Source organism: Protopterus annectens, chromosome 4.part0, assembly GCF_019279795.1.
Source record: "Protopterus annectens isolate FY-2018-M chromosome 4.part0, PAN1.0, whole genome shotgun sequence".
Taxonomy (NCBI): domain Eukaryota; kingdom Metazoa; phylum Chordata; order Ceratodontiformes; family Protopteridae; genus Protopterus; species Protopterus annectens.
The window spans coordinates 1,167,355,112-1,167,374,099 of record NC_056733.1 but is presented as its reverse complement, the minus strand read 5'-3'; positions in this window follow the sequence as shown (position 1 = coordinate 1,167,374,099).

The following is an 18,988-nucleotide window of genomic DNA, read 5'->3' as shown; positions in this document are numbered from 1 at the left end:
TGTCTGAGGAGAAGAAACATTTTTCATTTTTTGTTTCTTCTACTTAGGATATCTGCTTTAACAAGTTGTGGCAGATCTGACTCATAATATACCTCAAACTAATATTTGGGGAAAAGCCTCCAGTCCTTTTGAACTTATAAGATGAAGTTTCCCCTTCTCTATTGTATCAGTAAGGTCAGTCAGATTAGACATGTGAGAATCAAAACGCAAAAAGAAAAATCCGTAGTATCCCTCTAAGTCTCAGAAAAACCCAGTATGCAACTTTTACTGAGTCCAAAACACACCAAGTAGAAACTTCACAGTGTGGAGGGTGCAATGTTCACTTCCTGAATTATGTTACGTATTTAGTTCACTTAATAAAAATGAAACTGTAAAATATAACTGTAAAATACGTGCTACAAAATAATCAAATATGATAGAAAATAGTAGGTAGTCCACAGTTGAGTTAAAAATGGAATATCCCTTATTGGAAACACACAACTAAGCAATCCTATTTGAGTATAATGAAAAGCATTAAAAACATTCTTTATATATATATATATATATATATATATATATATATATATATATATATATATATATATAAAATCAGGTTGTTTGGAGCAAAGGGAATAGTCACAGAGGGTGGTTCTGTTAAGAGAAATAAAAGCATTAAAATCATGCCTTTAGCCAAGTCCCCTTCCCCCTTAACACCATAGTGTAATCAGAGATGGTGCTAACTGAAACTGAATCTAGAAAGCTAGAGACAAATTACAATCTAAGACCAGTTTATTAACACTTTGCATAGGCTAACCAAACTAATCAGAACTTTATTAATTAAGAAATAAACTAACTAAAACATGACTGACTAACAAAAAGATCTACCAATAGACATCTACCAGAATAAATATTAATAAATATACAACTTTTAACAAAGATCGCTTCCGTATCAAATAAATACCTCCTCGGGTTTGTGTGTCAAAAACAAATCATAATATGAATGAACATGTGTATAGATATACATCTGAAAACCTAAGTAGAATGAAAAAAACATAAAAATAATCGCTAAGCTGGAAATACAGTGATAAATATTAAAAATAAAGCACTAAGGCCACGAGGATCTGTTAAAGTGTGGTATCTAACTAAGAAAGTTAGTTTGAGAGTGTAAGACTGCACTCAAGAGTAATTGCAACCTTTAAAAGAGAAAAAAAGAAAAAGATAGGCCCATGCACATTGTGTGCACTATGACTTTCACTGCCCGAAAGGAAAAAATCTAACAAAAGTGTTCAGTTTAAAATCTAAAGCAGCATTTAATGTGGAACCATCAAAAATTATTAATGTATACATGAGTATACATTAATCATTTTTGATGTAAAAACTATTGTTTCTTTTTCTACCCTATAAATCCTTATTTCCTATTATACCTACTGTTATATATGCTACTGTTTTAAGAAACTAAGTTGCTGTTTTTTAAATTGTATATATTTCCTTGCGTGTCTACGTTCATGCTGTATGTAAGTCTCCTGTTGTTGCATATAAGTCTATACTGTTTTCTTCGTGTTGTATAATTAATGTTTCTTTAATGTGGAGCTTTTCTCCCCGGGCCTCTGCTGTAAATGGACCTGTGTCCAGTCGGACTATCCCAGTAAACAAATGTAAAATAAAAGATAAAAATGAGCCGTCTGAAGTATGTCCTTTATAACATTGTATTTTAGTGCTAAAAGAAGTAAACAGTGTTTGATATTTGTTTTTAAACACAATATAAGCAAGTAGTGTCAGCATTATAGGTTTATAGTTTCATAGGATGATACTAGGCTATTGGCCTAGAGGCCCTTATAAGCCTAGCCAAGAATTTTGCCCATGTTCCCACAATGTCAGCACCCGTTTCCCCTGTCCAGCAGGGATACAGGTGGGATCCCAGAGGTATATTTTTTGCTTCACATCCAGTCGTCCAGGTTCCTCTTAAAGAGGGCTAGAGTGGTACTCTGCTTAACATGGAGGGGGAGTCTATTCTACAGATGGGAGAGTCTTTGGGACACAAATCTATCCCCGCCAACAAGTTTTGTTAATGTCACAGACCAGGTTAAGGCCTTGCATGTGGGTTGTGTGAATGGAGTTTGTCTTACTGATATGCAACAACTCCATCAAGGCTGGGTCTGAGATGGCCTTGTATGCCAAACATGGGTCACCCCTGAGCAGTCTGTATGGGACTAAGTAGAGGGACAGGGCTTTTAGCCTGTCTGTATAGGATAGGTGTTTGAGACCCTGGATTTTCCTGGTCAGGAACCTCTGTGGTCTCTCCAACTGCTGCATGTGGTTGGCAAGGTACATGCCGAAGGGGGATTTGTACTAGATAATGGGTCTAATAAGGGAGGAGAACAGGGATGTTATGACCTCCTTGTTCCTGGATGAAATACCCTTATTTATGAGTTGGGCCATGTAGAAAGCCTTCTGTACAACACAGGCAATATGGTGGTCAAAAGTCAGGTTGCTATCAACCTGCTTGCCCAAGTCCCTCACTACTGATTGCATGCTTAGTACGTTGTTATTAATGTAATAATTAGTGGGGATGACATTTTCCCCAAAGGGGATAATGATGCATTTCTTGGCATTCAGTTTGAGGCCAAGCTTCTGGCACCAGTCATTAGTTTGGGTAAGGCCCTCTTGGAGGATGTTCACATCACTAGGCGAATTTAAGACAGCGCCCAGTATGCAGTCATCTGTAAACTTGGTCAGCCACAGACCACTGGTTTTGGCTTGCACCTCAGAAAAGTATATCCCAAACAGTAGATGCCCCAAGACCGATCCTTGGGGTACACCGCTCGTTATGAGTCTACTATTAGAGGTGGCTTCCCATACTTAGACTGAGTGGGTTCTATCAGTGAGACAGCTACCCATCTGATAACATACGGGTTGATGCCTAGCTGGGAGAGTTTATCTATTATGCGTGAGTGGGGAATAGTGTCAAAGGCACTTGCTAGGTCAAGGTAGGCAGTGTGCACCATCATTAATCAGTCTCATATCAGTCTTTTAAAGAGTGGGGCAGTTTTCTGACATCTAGTAGGCTTTTTATGGAGCAATAATAATTAAGCCCCAGTTTTCTATCTTTAGTTTACATTCTTTAATAGATTGTTCAAAGTTTTTTACCCTCTCTCTTAGAGAATCAAACCTAGCATCCATGTCTTTGTGGTTCTCATTTAATATAGCCATCTCCAGCTTTGAGATTAAAGCATTAGTTGCCTCCTGTGTAGCCAGGTTATTTTTAAGGAGCAGTCTTATGAGGTTGTAGCTAGCATTGCTTAAGGTATCAAACCATTCAGCCATCAAGGTTTCATCCATATTATTCCACATAGGCTTCTTGTAAAGGTGCAGCCCCCTAGGCAGTCTCTTCTTATCTAGACTTTGTTGTAAGTAAATTTGCTCCCTAAACAACCCTTTTATGCATTTCAGTTCCTTTTCTAGTGACCCACACTACCAAGAGGTGCATTACAGATATCAATTACAACACCAACAGTGGCGGATCCAGGAATTTGCAAAAGGGTGGGGTGTGCAGTTATGTTAGTTGACTACCGGGTGAAAGCGGGACACTAGGTTTGTTGGTTGTGAACAGATTACCTTAAGAAGCTCTGACATCACATGTGGAAAGTCATCAATTTACATTCAGTTACACATGATTTTGCTGTGGATATGGTAGTAGAAATAGGTAATTCCTGTGCAGCACACAGCACATGTACAGATAGTAAAAGTATTTTCAATGCATGCCTGGAAAAGATGATTGGTTGCCCATACCAAGTCACATCATTCTCCTTCCATGTCATATTGGGCACATGCACTGTTATAAACTTGGAAAGAAACCCTCAGAAGGTGAAAATAACCACAGTGAAATGTATGTTATTGTTATGCGACAAAATATATACCACAGGCACAGATGTTTGGATAAATTAGTAAAAAGATTCATTTAATGGATGTACCAAATAACTAAACTCAAAACTTTCCTAAGCAGGCCATAATGTTTTTGGATTGTTTACTGTTCTATGATTTTAAGCACAGTTATCTTTTATTAGTGTTTTCATAACAAAAGTCCATAAATTAGTAAAAGCTTCATTTAATAGATGTACCAAATAACTAAACTCATAAAACTTTCCTAAGCAGGCCATAATGTTTTTGGATTGTTTACTGTTATCAGTAATACTACTGTTCAATTCTTAATTAAGTGGATTAGTAAGTAGCATTCTTCTTGGGTGCCTTTCTGCAAATAAATCAATTACCAAAGAATAGTCTATCGGGATGTCTTTAGATGCATGAATAACAGCACTAAGCTGTTAAGGCGTTCTTGTCCCATAGTACTCCGGAGTTCAGACTTTATCAGTTTTAAGGCTGAATTAGCCCTCTCTACTCCAGCAGTTGTGACTGGAGTGAGCAACAGGGTATTTAATATGAAAGAAATGTTTGGAAACATGTTGATATTTGTTTGTGAATATGTCTGCTTCAAGTCATTTGGCACTGCAGAACTGGCTGATAAAGTTTCCCATGTCCTTTTCCACAGTCTGAGCTCTTGGTGGAAAGTTGTTGGTGAAGGCAAGTCAAAAGAAGTTTTAAGTGAATTCTCTCTTTCTGATGTTAAGCTGTTCAAGTGTGATGAAATGAGTGTGAATCCTTGTATAGCTGTTGCTGCCATTGGAATCTTCTGGACAGTTCATGAATAAAGTGATCCAGAAATGGAATAAAAATTGCTCTTCTCCAGTACACTTCTGAAGTCTGTCCATCAACATTGTTCTTCATTGTTTGTTACACAAACGTGGAAGGGGTAAAGCAGCCTTACTGCAGAAGCTTCCCATTTCTGACATATGTCTGAAGATATTCCTAAACTCATGTTAAATGATTGCACGAATAGCCTGCAGCTCGGCAAGCACACAGCTGACTTGCTCATATGCATACAGTATGTCTTGTGATGATCCTTGCAGAAGTTTGCTAAGAGGCTTAGTAAAGCCAAACAAGAACCTTGCTGACTGGAAAGAAACAATAAAGCATGACTTTGTAATTGAACTGTAAAGTCCACTGGCATCTGTCAAAGTGTTTCCATCCTAATGTGGTCCTCTGTTATTCATAATATTGTCCAAACAGTGAAGAAGAGCTTCATAGATATGACAGAAGTCATCAAAGGCTGTATGTCTCTCCACCCATCTGGTATCACAAAGCAACTTAAGCTTTTGTTTTTCTATTGGTTTTTGGCCACTTGCCTTTCACTGTAAATTCATGTACTGTACTGATTCCTCTAGGCTTCTTTGCCTTTTTGGGGAGTACTTGAAAAACAAACCGACTTCCTTCACTACATTTATCATTATTCGTACTTCTGGAACTTGGCAAGCCTTTGAAAGTACAAGGTTCAGCTGGTGACTAGCACAATGGAAAAAAATAGCATGTGGTACACTTTCTTGAAACAAAGCTGCACAGCCTTTCTATGCTCCAGCCATGTTTCCAGCACCATCATACCCTTGAGCTCTGGAGTGCTCAAGATTCAGTGTTAACTTTGTTAGGCATGCAACCAACGTATTGCAGATCTCCTCTCTGGTGACAGATTCACATGCAATAAACCCTGTGAATCTCTCCACAGGATGGCCATTCTTCACATATCGCAGTACAACTCCAAGTTGCTCCCAGTTGCTTACATCTGCAATTTCATCTGCTTGGGTGGAGTAAAAGGGTCCAAGAGGCTGTTGTTTAATATCCTTTATTATCTGCTGTTGAATATATTCTTTAATACACTCTAGCAATTCATTCTGCACTATTTTTGAAATATATGTTGCATTCTTTTGGCATGTCTGCAAGTGGGTTTGTAAGTCTTTGTCACCAGCGTCAATTCAGAAATCAATTAGATATCTGAAGTTTCCTTTGTTGGTAGCACAGTCAGATGATCAGTCATCTCTATGTCCTCAAAGTGCTATCCATTACCTTCCACAGTACTCCAGACACTTTATAATAGAGGTTAGTAGAGCTCTGTTTTTGGCCACCTGCAGCTGTGAAGCATTTGAAATTGCAAAGTCCGCTCTTTGACTTTGATTGTCACTTGTGATTCTGAAAGCGTGCAATTTTGCCTCAGATTTCTTGTGGTACTCTAATTCCGAGTGTCGCTGAATATCAGCTTTAGCATGCTTCCAATTACAGTAAGGTTGCTCAATGAAAAACTTTGCCCGTTCTGTCTGTGCTGGTGTTGGAAATAACACACAGGCTAAACAATACAGCTCATCCTGTTTCCCCGAATATGCCAGAAAATGAAACTGATCTAGCCATGAGAGTTGACACTGGCGAAGGGAAATTCCTGATTTTCTTCTTTTGTCTGTGAAGGCTTTGAGTGGAAAGCGGAAACTGTCATGTGGTTTGCAATGATTTATGACAATGACTTTCTCCTTATCTGTGATGTACTCACTAATATCTGTCAGTGAACAGATAGCATCACCGATTTCATCTGAATACTTATTAGTGAAGTAACTGACTACACTTACGGTACTTCTCTCACTTTCTAGGTTATCTCTTGAGCTGCTGACTTCAGTGATAGTGCTACCTTGACTGACGTCTTTGATGGCACTACATTCATTAACTGTAGTTTCTGTCTCATCAAGCACACATGACTCTCTCACTGCTGGTTTAAAAAAATGAAAACAAGTATCAATAGGTGATAACTTCCCTAACAGTACACCAAAATGAAATACAACTATAACTACATTTGCCTCCACTGAAGAGCATACTGTTACAGAAACAAAATGTTTTGCTAAGAAAAAAATCACTGGAAAACACATTCTACACTCTGGATGCCTGCAAACCTACAAAGAAATGCAAAGTACACAAGGACTACCAAGATGTTTCCTCTCACACATGAGCTCCTTCCTTGATATATAAATGTTAGAAAAATATGTATTAATATGTGTGCATTAGTGCCTTTTTAGAAGCCCAGAAAGGGTTAATACATTTATTTTGCTTTATACTGAACAAATCCATATTAATGGAAAATGCTTTCTGACCTTGTATTTTGTCAGCACAGCTAAAATCTTGTTTATGTCTTAGGAAATGTACTGAGAAGCAGATGGTTTTCTGCTTGATTAGGAAAATAATGAATAGAACAATACTGCTTTCTGTAATGTTATTAAACTTAGACCAGGGATTACCTCAGTGTCACTGCTAGACAGAGGCACAGCAAAATAATGGGTATAGTTCCCCATACAAAAGGGGTGGCGTAAGCCACAAAACTATGGGCTAGGCTTATAAATGCCCTCGGGCAGATAGCCTAGTATGAACCTATGAACCTATGAACCTATGAATTAGCCCTGTCTGTGTTATGAGAACATAACCAGCTGCAGGAAGGATAGATAAAGTGGAACAAAGACTGCTTGAAGAATATGAACTATAATCTGTGATTGCTTTGTGCTCGAATGAGTAGAGTACCTTGAAATGTAACACAGCACTGTAGAAATAATTGCAACTAGCTGCCGGTCTCCAAGGCCATGTTATTTTTCCAAGGTTTTCTCATGAATCTAGAAGTGTTATGTCATATCAGCAGAAAATCATGAGCAACATCTGCTGTGAAAAACAATATTGTAAACTTGTGATTAACTACGTCAGCTTCAGTAGGCAATGTCTTGTAAGAATAGTATAAGAATGGCTTTACTTCCTGATTTTAGTTAGACAAACTCTGTATTTTCGCATGCATGTTTTTGTCTCCTTGCTGCAAGAATTAAAGTGCCTTAACCTGAACCTTATGTGTATTGGTCTTTGAAGTTTTTTCCTTTGACAGATTGGTCCTTCAGACCGGAAACCTCCACTTTGACCAGATCAGACAGGCCAGGTGGCTTGAAACCGTACGGGGAAGAAACCACATTGGTTCTTCTTATTTGAAAAGACCTCCGACTGAATTGTCGTCCAAAAGAGGCCAGCTACTGTTCTGATCTGCGACTGAAGGGCGGGTTTACCTCGAACCAGACGATCAATCACGGAGGCTCAGGTAAGGTGAGATTTACCTTTTTCTGTTTTAGATCAGGGACTTGATTTGCATTGTCTGTCAGGGGATTTGTCTTGTACAAGTCAGGGACAGGAAGATTGCAGTCTTGTCATAGATCAGGGAAACAGAATAGGTAAGGCAGTTATTCTAGATAGACTGTGAAAAAGAGAAATTGTGGTACCACGTAAAAATAAGAAGGGTTACGTAACATTTCGAAGATTAGAATAAAATGGGAAATAAGTGCACAAAAAGATCCCAAACTCCGCCGTTAACTGAAGATGCAAATTTTATACAATTACAACGTGCCGATAATGTTAAATACTACTCAAAATGGGTTGATAAGTATGAATTTGATGGTAAATTAGAAAACTCTCACTTGAAAAACTTGTCAAAGAGCTTAAAACTGATTCCAGAGGTCAGGCAAAAAAGCAACGTCAATTAGGGATTCCTCAGGCACACAGGTGGATTGAGGAAGCAAACCGTAGGGAACAAAAGAGTAATAATTCAAAAGCAATGTTTTTAGATAAAGAGGACAATAACTTAGTAATAGCATCAGCCCCTCCACCTCCCTTACCAGAATATGAGGCAAGTGAACAAGTTAGTCCACCCCTGCGATATCCTGCTATCACTGTAAGTAGAGACACTACAAAAGCAACACCGTTTGTTAGAGATCCCGTCGAGACCAGGTCTCAAACACGGGCAGGAAACTCAAAAGAGGACATTGAGTTATATCAAATGGGTAGAAGTTCACGATGTATGAGTGAAGAAGAAATATGCCCACTTATAGAAGTACCTAATCCTCAGTCAGGGCAAGAAGGACAGGACCCAACTCTCTTAGTTTACAGACCATGGACACCGGAAGATATCCGGAAAACCATGAGGGAATTCCCCATCCAAAAGTTAATTTTAGAAAATTTTTAGAAGACCTACAAGGCACGAGGTTAAGTTATAACTTAAACGGAGAGGAAGTAGAAAAAGTAGTCAGACAAATCGTGGGACCAGATTGGCACATGATCAGTGGCAACTGGAATCCCCGTGACGCAGAACACAAACCCCTCCCACATAGTAGTGCAGAACTAGACAACAGAGTGAAAGGTCTTACAGACCAAATCTCTGAGAAATGGAAACCTAGGGCAGACTGGACTTGCAGTAATCAATGCATCCAACAAGAAGGTGAAACTGTTGACAGATATTATGCTAGATTATTAGAGTGTTTTAATAACCATTGTGGAACGCAGGTACCTGAAGATCAAACACATGATTCCCCGTATGAGCAGCAGTTAAAGAATGCATTTTTAAAAGGCAGTATTTTGCCTATAAGCAGCTTTATTACAAAGCACATGGTAGATCATCGTACAAGTAGACTGCAGTCACTACTTGAATATGCTAGACATGCCAAAAGGCATTTTAACAGTAAAAAGAAAAAGAAAGCCCAAGTATTTTCTGTAGAAGATGGAGCAGACGTTTATGTAGTACAGTCTGGGAAAAAGGACAAGAAAAATGCCCAGGGAAGCAAACAGTCTGATCAACGATCAGAGGACTTTGAAGGGCGAAAGAAAAGGGGGGAGTGCTTTAAATGTGGTAAGAAGGGACACCTGGCAAGGGATTGCAAGAAAAACAAGAAGACAACTACGGAAGATAAGGAGGGTGAGGACTGACTATATGGTAGTCAGGAATCACTAGAAGGGGATAGCAGAGAAATGACAAATGAGAATGTGATAGAGGGAGTAGAGGATGTGACAGAAGAAATAGAGGAAATGCAGGAAGTTACGGATAGTGAAGAAAATGAAATATTAGACTTAGCTTTATTGAGCTTGGAGCTCTATTTAGCAGACACAAAACCAGAAGTTATACTCCTGGTAGAAGGGAGGGAAGTCACATTTTTGTGTGACTCAGGGGCATCACGGACCCGGGTACATCCCTCCAAACTGCCAGAGAACTCAGAGTCACCTGATTACATATTAGTGAAAGCAGCTAATGGACAGCTGTATCAGGAGCCCCACTCCCATAACATTGCAATAACTGATCCTGTTTCAGGATTAACTCAGAAAAGCAAAATTGTCGTTTCTGCAAAATGCCCAGTAAACCTCTTGGGCCGAGACCTTATGCAACTATTTGGCATAGCAGTAGTTCCAACTATGCAGGGTATGGAAGCACAGTGACAAATTGATACTTTTGCAGTGCGATTGAAGGGTGAAACATTTTATTGGTACAGCCAGGACTTAGTTACGACTGGTCCAGGGGCAGTAACCGAAGAGCTGATGAACATAGCCATCGGCAAGTTCCCCTCCCTTGACATTGATAAACAACATTTGTTGCACTGTACTCTGTATTATTGTAGCACATCAGGACCTGATAAGGAATATGAACAAGAGTTGTTTAGAAACTGTGCAAACAGGTTAGTATTACGTAATCTGTACTGGGACATAAAAGAGAACAGTGTAGTTAGCTGTTCATTACCCCAGGAGTTCTTTGCACTTTACAAATTTAATTGATTACCACATGTAAGCTTAACCAAGGACAAAAATGTGAAATGGGCAGACCTAGGAGAAAAAGTCACGAGGTGGGAAAAACAGACAGAGTTAGAGCTGTCAGAACAGGGAGTACAAAAGCAGAAGTTAAATTGGATAACACAGACACACCCAGCTGTACACTTGCAGTCTAGCGAGGACAGCTGATTAGCACTCTTATCAGAAGAGGAAGAAGATGCCTTACAAAGCATACCAGAAATTCTCTGGTCAACAGGCAAATCAGATGTAGGACTTATTCATACAGCAGGACCAGTTACTATCATGCCAAAGTCAGCATTTAGACCACAAAAGAGACAGTATCCCTTGAGAAAAGATGCAGAGGTAGGAATCAAACCTATTATAGCAGCTTTACTTAAGGAAGGAGTACTGGTGGAATCACGTGATTCACCATGTAACACACCCTTATTTCCTGTTAGAAAAGCAAATGGAGAATGGCATATGGTCCAAGATTTACAAGCTGTAAATGACGCAGTAATATCAAGGGCACCTACGGTGCCAGATCCGCACACCCTGTTGAATGATTTGAAACCTCAACAGAAATATTTTTCTGTGGTAGATATCAGCAATGCGTTCTTTTCGATACCGATACACCCTGACAACCAACATTGGTTTGCATTCACATTTCCGGGCAAAAGGTATACATACACGCGACTACCACAGGGATATTGTGAAAGCCCAACAATATTTTCACAAGAAATGGCAAGCAACTTGGCGGGATTTATCCCACCGAGAGGCAGTCAGATTTTACTTTATGTCAATGACATCCTGCTGGCAACCCCCACCCAGCAAGATTGTAAGGAAGATACTGTAGCATTGTTACAATTTTTAGCTATTCAGGGACATAAAGTAAATAAAAACAAATTACAGCTTTGGAAAAAGCAAGTTAGATACCTAGGATATGTAATATCCAAAGAGGGCAGAACATTAGATGAGTATAGAAAAATAGCGATTTTACAAGCACTGAAACCCACTACCAAGAAGTAAATGATGTCCTTCCTGGGTACGACCAACTTTTGTCGGAGCTGGATCCCAAACTATGCTTTGGAATTTGCACCGCTGACCAACTTGATATACAAGAAGCCTATGGCATCACAGGATTTATTACAATGGACACCAGAAACAGAATCTGCTTTCTGCAAATTGAAACAGTTGATAGCATCCTCATTAGTTTTAGGATTACCAAATTATCATAAACATTTTTTCCAAACTGTAGATTGTAAGCAAGATTATATGACATCAGTGTTAACACAGCAGCATGGGGACAAGCAACTCCCCATTGCTTACTATTCATCACAACTGGATCCAGTGGCGCGGTCATTGCCCCACTGTGTACAAGCAGTAGTCACAGCTGCAATGGCAGTGCAGGCTTCGGCCTCAGTAGTGTTGTTCCACCCTCTCACATTGAGAGTGCCTCATGCAGTCGCGATTATTTTACTGCAAGAAAAAGTAGCATATCTTTCTCCTGCTAGGCATCTTTCCTGTATGACTATATTGTTGAGCCAACCTCATATGACAATTGAACGATGTACAACTTTGAATCCGTCTACCTTGCTTTCAACTCCTGCAGATGGCACACCGCACAGCTGCCTGCAGGAGATTGAGCAAAAGACACTGCCTAGAAAAGATCTTACGGATGTTCCCTGGATGATGCCGAAGTGACATATTACGTGGACGGCTCATGCAAAAGGGGTCCCACAGGTTAGAACCTAGTAGGATATGCAGTAGTCTCTGATACTGAGATTGTAGAAGCAAAATCTTTACCACACAACTTATCTGCACAAGCGGCAGAGCCGATTGCCTTAACACGGGCATGTACCTTAGAAAAGAGTAAATGTGTGAACATTTTTACTGATAGCCAGTACGTTTTCTCTACTGTACATGTTTTTGTGCAGCAGTGGAAAAATCGAGGAATGATAACATCTACTGGCAAATCAATCAATCATGCGCAGTTTATTTTAGATCTTTTAGAATCTATTCAGTTACCTCAGAAAGTAGCTATTTGTAAATGCATAGCTCATACCAAGCAACAGGATAGAATTTCAAAAGGTAATGCAAGGACTGATACAGCTGCAAAGCAGGCAGTTTCAGAAGCATTTCTTTTGAATGAGGAATTACAACCTTCTGAGATCTTAGACTTAGAAATGTTAAAAACAATGCAGGCACTTACTACGCAAGTTGAGAAACAAAGATGGATAAAATGAGGAGCAATTCTCAAGGAAGGGCTGTACATCTCCAAAGAGGGAAAACCGGTATTGCTATCTAACTTGTTTAGAAATGCATCTTTGTTGAGCCATGGGCAATGCCATGTCTCAACAGTGGGGATGGTACAGTTAGTGAACCGAGTGTTCACAACATATGGATTTATAAACTACACTAAAAATTTTTGTTTGTCATGTCATGTTTGTAATAAACATCATGCACAAGGGGCGTTAAAGCCCAAGTAGGGGAGTTTTCCTGCACCACCGTATCCATTCCATACTATCTGTATGGATTTCATAGAACTGAACAAATGTGAAAATAAGAAGTATTGTCTTGTCGTTGTAGATATGTTTTCCAAATGGGTGGAAGCTTTTCCGACCAAAAATCCAGACGCAGCTACTGTTGCGAAAACCCTTGTTAAAGAAATTATTCCTAGATTTGGCATACCGGAAAAGATCTACAGTGACAATGGCACACATTTTGTGAACCAAACCATTCAACAACTGAGCAAGTTTTTCGGAATTTCTTTGAAAAATCATTGTGCGTATCATCCACAATCTGCAGGGTTGGTAGAGAGGTACAATGGGACATTAAAAAATAAATTAAGGAAGCTCATTGAGCAAACACATAGAAATTGGGTGTATTGTCTGCCCCTGGCACTGTTGAGCATGAGAACTGTTCCGAATGCAAAGGGATTGACTCCTTTTGAGAAGTTATTTGGGAGGGCATATTATATACCTCAGTGGAAACCTCTCATGCCTGCAGATCAGGAAGCCGACTGTACACTCGCTGAGTATATGAGGAGAATGTTGAATTCTAAATACCTTTTGCAGTTTAATTCTGTTTCAGATAAGGAACAAACCAGACCATCGGAAGCAGCAGTAGTCCCAGGCACGTGGGTCTGGGTGAAAGTCATCAAGAGAAAAAACTGGACGACACCGAAGTGGGAAGGGCCATACCAAGTGCTACTGTCAACACCCACTGCAGTCAAGATCGCAGAGTGAGCGTCCTGGATTCACCTGACACACTGTAGACTGGTTAAAAACTTTGAGCTAGATAAAAATCTTGTTACTGTTACACCACAAGAGTAAAAATGACAAAATCCAGAGCATACAGGAATGCAGAACAACCACAGAAATATTGCATGATCTTCCTGTTAACTATACTGGTGACATTGATCTTTTTGTTGTGGCCTTTCCTTTTTCCAGCCACACAAGCTAAACTGAATAAATGCGATGCGTTACTCATAGACTGGCATCCAAACTTTAACACTTACCAAGCGATCAAACATGTGTATGCTGAGACTTTTAATGTTTCAAATTGTTGGGTTTGTACAGCTATGCCAACAGCATACGGGGGATTATTAATGACTGCAATCCCCCTAGGGGTCAATGAGACTTGGGAAAACTTGGTTTATGATACTACGACTGTTAAATCACAAGATAAAATAGCATTGCACCTGCCTGTTACACAAAAGGAAAGTGTGTGTTTTTATAAAAATCATACTGTCCAGGTGGGTTGAAGTAATTGCAATATGACTGTTCCTTACAAATGTTACACCAAAGCTAATAATGCAGGTTCTATTTGTGATACAGACTATGACTCGTTTCTTAAATCAATGCACAGAACAATTCATGAAGTACAACATAATCCTGTTCTTTTTAAGCAACTGTCTATAATAAACAAGAAAATGTTTCATGCAGGGCAAGCATATGTTAATAGTAAAGTTACTACTAAGGTGGAAGATTGTTATTTTGTATGTGGCAAAAAGGCCTATAAATGGTTACCCAAGAATTGGTCTGGCAGTTGTTTTTTGGGTTACCTGGTTCTGGCCATACGACACACTGCAGTTTTGCCTCGAGGTAAAATTTGAAATGTACGAGAGGTCACCAAGAAACCTGTCAGGAAACCTGAGAATCCAGTGGGACAGATCGAGGCAGGCTGGAGAAACCATCATTCCATGGGCGATAAACTAACACATATGGACTTGAGTGACACTGTCATATCGTGGGCAGGCATATTACCAGCATATGGAGCAGTGAAATCAATTTGGGAGCTGAGAAAACTATCTAAACTCCTCGAAGTAATGAGCAATACAACTTTTTCTGCTCTCGAATTAGTGACTGATGAATTGAATGCCATGAGAACTGTGGTGCTTCAAAACCACATGGCTCTTGACTTCACCCTTGTGGCGAGAGGTGGTACGTGCACTTTAATCCAAGAAGAATGCTGTTCATATATTCCTGACAACCAGCACGAGATAGACAACCATCTTGAGGTGATTCAGCAAGTGTCGACGATGACCAAACCAGGCCCAAACCCACTGACGGACTTTTTCTAGAAATGGTTTGGGGGGTGGGGTTCCATCCTAATGAACATCTTGATTGCTATTTTTGTAGGAATGCTCCTGTTGGGAGTATGTGTTTGTTGTGGCATCCCCTGCATGAAAAGATTGATCAAAGATTTTATAGATTTGTCGGTTTCTGAAACCTTATATCAAGGTACTGAGCTTGATGAACTATTGAAGACTGAGATGCTTTTATAAGTTAAACTGAGTGACTTTCTTAACTGCAAATCCAAAATGGAAGAGGTTAGGAAAAGAAACAAATCGTTTATGCTTTTTAAAGTAGAATAAAAGTATTAATAGGGGGGAAATGTTAGAAAAATATGTATTAATATGTGTGCATTAGTGCCTTTTTAGAAGCCCAAAAAGGGTTAATACATTTATTCTGCTTTATATTGAACAAATCCATATTAATAGCAAATGCTTTCTGACCTTGTATTTTGTCAGTGCAGCTAAAATCTTGTTTATGTCTTAGGAAATGTACTGAGAAGCAGATGGTTTTCTGCTTGATTAGGAATAGAACAATACTGCTTTCTATAATGTTATTAAACTTAGACAATTAGCCCTGTCTATGTTATGAGAACATAATCAGCTGAAGGAAGGATAGATAAAGTGGAACAAAGACTGGTTGAAGAATATGAATTATAATCTGTGATTGCTTTGTGCTCGAATGAGTAGAGTACCTTGAAATGTAACACAGCACTGTAGAAATAATTGCAACTAGCTGCCGGTCTCCAAGGCCATGTTATTTTTCCAAAGTTTTCTCATGAATCTAGAAGTGTTATGTCGTATCAGCAGAAAATCATGAGCAACATCTGCAGTGAAAAACAATATTGTAAACTTGTGATTAACTACGTGAGCTTCAGTAGGCAATGTCTTGTAAGAATAGTATAAGAATGGCTTCACTTCCTGATTTTATTTAGACAAACTCTGTATTTTTGCATGCATGTTTTTGTCTCCTTGCTGCAAGAATTAAAGTGCCTTAACCTGAACCTTACGTGTATTGGTCTTTGAAGTTTTTTCCTTTGACAATAAACAAGTCAAACTTTTAAAGTACAGTACCTTTCAGTTCATTTTCCATTCATTACCATATTTCCTTTCCAAACTGAATCAGTAAAAGTTATGAACACCCTAATTCACGAAATCCTACACAAATACTTTACCACAGGAAATAAAGTGTCATACATATCTGAACTATCTAATATAATCATCCAGAAAATAGGCATTATCCTGTACTTTGCTCCCACCCACAATGACTTACCCTCAGAGACTGAACCTTCCCCGTGTTTTACGGCCTTTCTGAAAAATTTAAAAAGAGACCGTTGCTGTAGTTCTCGCTTGGCTCCTGAAGACATGGCAGCACTTTTTCCTGACATACTGCAGCTCATTTCAATACAAGAACTAACTGCTTCTGTATCTAACATACAAAATAAAATAATGTCAAGTACTAAGTAACTGCTTCTGTATCTAACGTACAAAATAAAACAAGTAACTGCTTCTGTATCTAACGTACAAAATAAAACAATGTCAAGTACTACTGACTTAGGCAATGGCCCCAACAGCAAGTGTTAATTAGGCTGAAGATAGAACGGATGTAAAACAATTCACAAATGAATGCATGACCTGTTCACTGCTTTGCCATGTTGCAATTATTTTACAAAACTGTTTCTGTCTATAGATGGTTTGGAAACAAAACTAGGGAGGCAAGATTGCATTGGTTTGCACATGTGCTGATGAGGGCTGCTGTGTATATTAGGAGACGGATGGAGCTGCCAGATAAGAGGAAAAAGAGGAACACCTAAGATAATGTTCATGGTTGCGGTGAGAGAGGACATGCAGGTGGTTGGTGTGACAGCAAGATGCAGAGGACAGGAAGAAATGGAAACAGATGATCTGCTGTGGTGACCCCTAACAGGAGCATCCAAAAGAAAAAAATGTATGTGTGTGTGTGTGTGTGTGTGTGTGTGTGTGTGTATATATATATATATATATATATATATATATATATATGAATTCCATACACTAGATCGAAGGTTCATTACTTCAAAATAGTGTATGGAATGCACACTGCAGCGAAAGTGCACTTAATCGAAAGTGCACTTACGCGAAGTTGCGGTAGCATTGTCGCCTCACAGTAAGACGTTGTCCTGTTCGATTCTCAGCTAAAGCGTCTTCTGTGTGGAGACATGCATGAATGGGTGTACCTTCGTTGAAGGTTGTGCATCAGGGCTGGCAGCTCTGCCAATCATTAGTGGACTGAAGTTCCACTGTGGCGACCCCTAACCGGAAAAAGCTGAAAGATACAACAACAACAACTTATGCGAAGTTCAGTACAACGAACGGGCGTTGTACTGAACTTCTGTGCAGTACTCACGGACCTTAGGGTTAGGGCACGGGTCATGGTAATGGGATAGCCTTACCATGACCCGTGCCCTAACCCTAAGGTCCGTGACGACTGCAGCGCAGTGAAGGACATAGTAATGTCCTCCACTATGGTGTGATAGTCACGAACCTTAGGGTTAGGGCATGGGTTAGGGTAAGGGGATAGCTTTACTAACTATCCGCTTACCCTAACCCATGCCCTAACCCTAAGGTCCATGAGTATTGCACCATAGTGGAGGACATAGCTTGTTTTTTGATGTCCTCGACTGTGCTGTGGTACTTTTGGTGAAGTGCACTTTCGCGGACGTTCACTTTCGTTAAAGTGAACTTTCGCGTAAGTGAGGCTTCCTATTACAAGTTCGACGTTGTGAACTTTTGTTCTTGTAATAGGAATCTATATATATATATATATATATATATATATATATATATATATATATATATATATATATATATATATACACATACATACACACACACGCACACGAAGTTTGTTAAGTTTCCTCTGATTTCTATTATTTGAGAGTGTTTAATGATGTTTACATTCCCAGAAAAAAATTAAATAGGAGAGCGAGTCTCTTGGGAACTACTGTATGTCTGGAGAGTGCAGAAGTTAAAGCAGCTGGAAGTGCAGTAGGCCTACAGTTCATTTCAATTTCCGAGAACATTTTGACTGCTCTCTCTCTCTCTCTCTGGTCCACAGTAAATAGTTAAGATAACTAATGGTTACTTACATGGCCACTGTAATTATCTAAATCTGGTTATTCTCTGAGTAATTTAATTCCCCCATAATAATAACCGTTTCAATGCTCAGTGAGAATCACTTTGGGGCTTTTTAAACAGCTTGCTTTTTTACGCATGTCTTAACTGATCAAACTTGTTACTACTGATGGTTTTCATTACCTGATCTATAAACTCACTTTGGTATTTGCTTCCTTAGAACACCGAGATCACTGAATCTTACAGTGAAATGAGCATTCAATCAAAAAATAATTTCTGTATACAAAGCCATGTAACCATAACCAGACATAACTAAATAAAGTAAACAACTTTATAAAACAAAGCAGAAAAAGAAAGAAGAAAGCTAATATTCTATTTATTTTATGCACTAGAAGTCCCAGATGCTCTGTGTAAAATACACTGGTTTTGTTTACATGCCATTTGCATGTGTAATGTTGTAGCAACTGAAGTCTGAGCCCTCCATTTGAAGCCTCTGCAAGTTAACTAGATATATTAATTTTGAACTGCAAACTGTATTTTTTGGGACAGTTGCACACCAAACATGGTGTGCTCAACTGTACCATTTTTTTTTGGTGCTGAGTTGGTATGCATCAATAAAATAAAATAAAAATAAAATAATTAACAAATTTTATCTTAGCAGAGCTGATCACAGTTGTATTTCAAGCAGTCTCAGGTTGGCGATTATCACAAGCCGCCTCTCACCAAGGCACGTAAATTACAATGGAGATGCAGTTGGAGAAGGATTGTTCTAAAAACAAATCATCTGCTGACTGCAACCTCCAGTCGCATCTCCATTGTGTGTTAGATGCATTTCGTGGC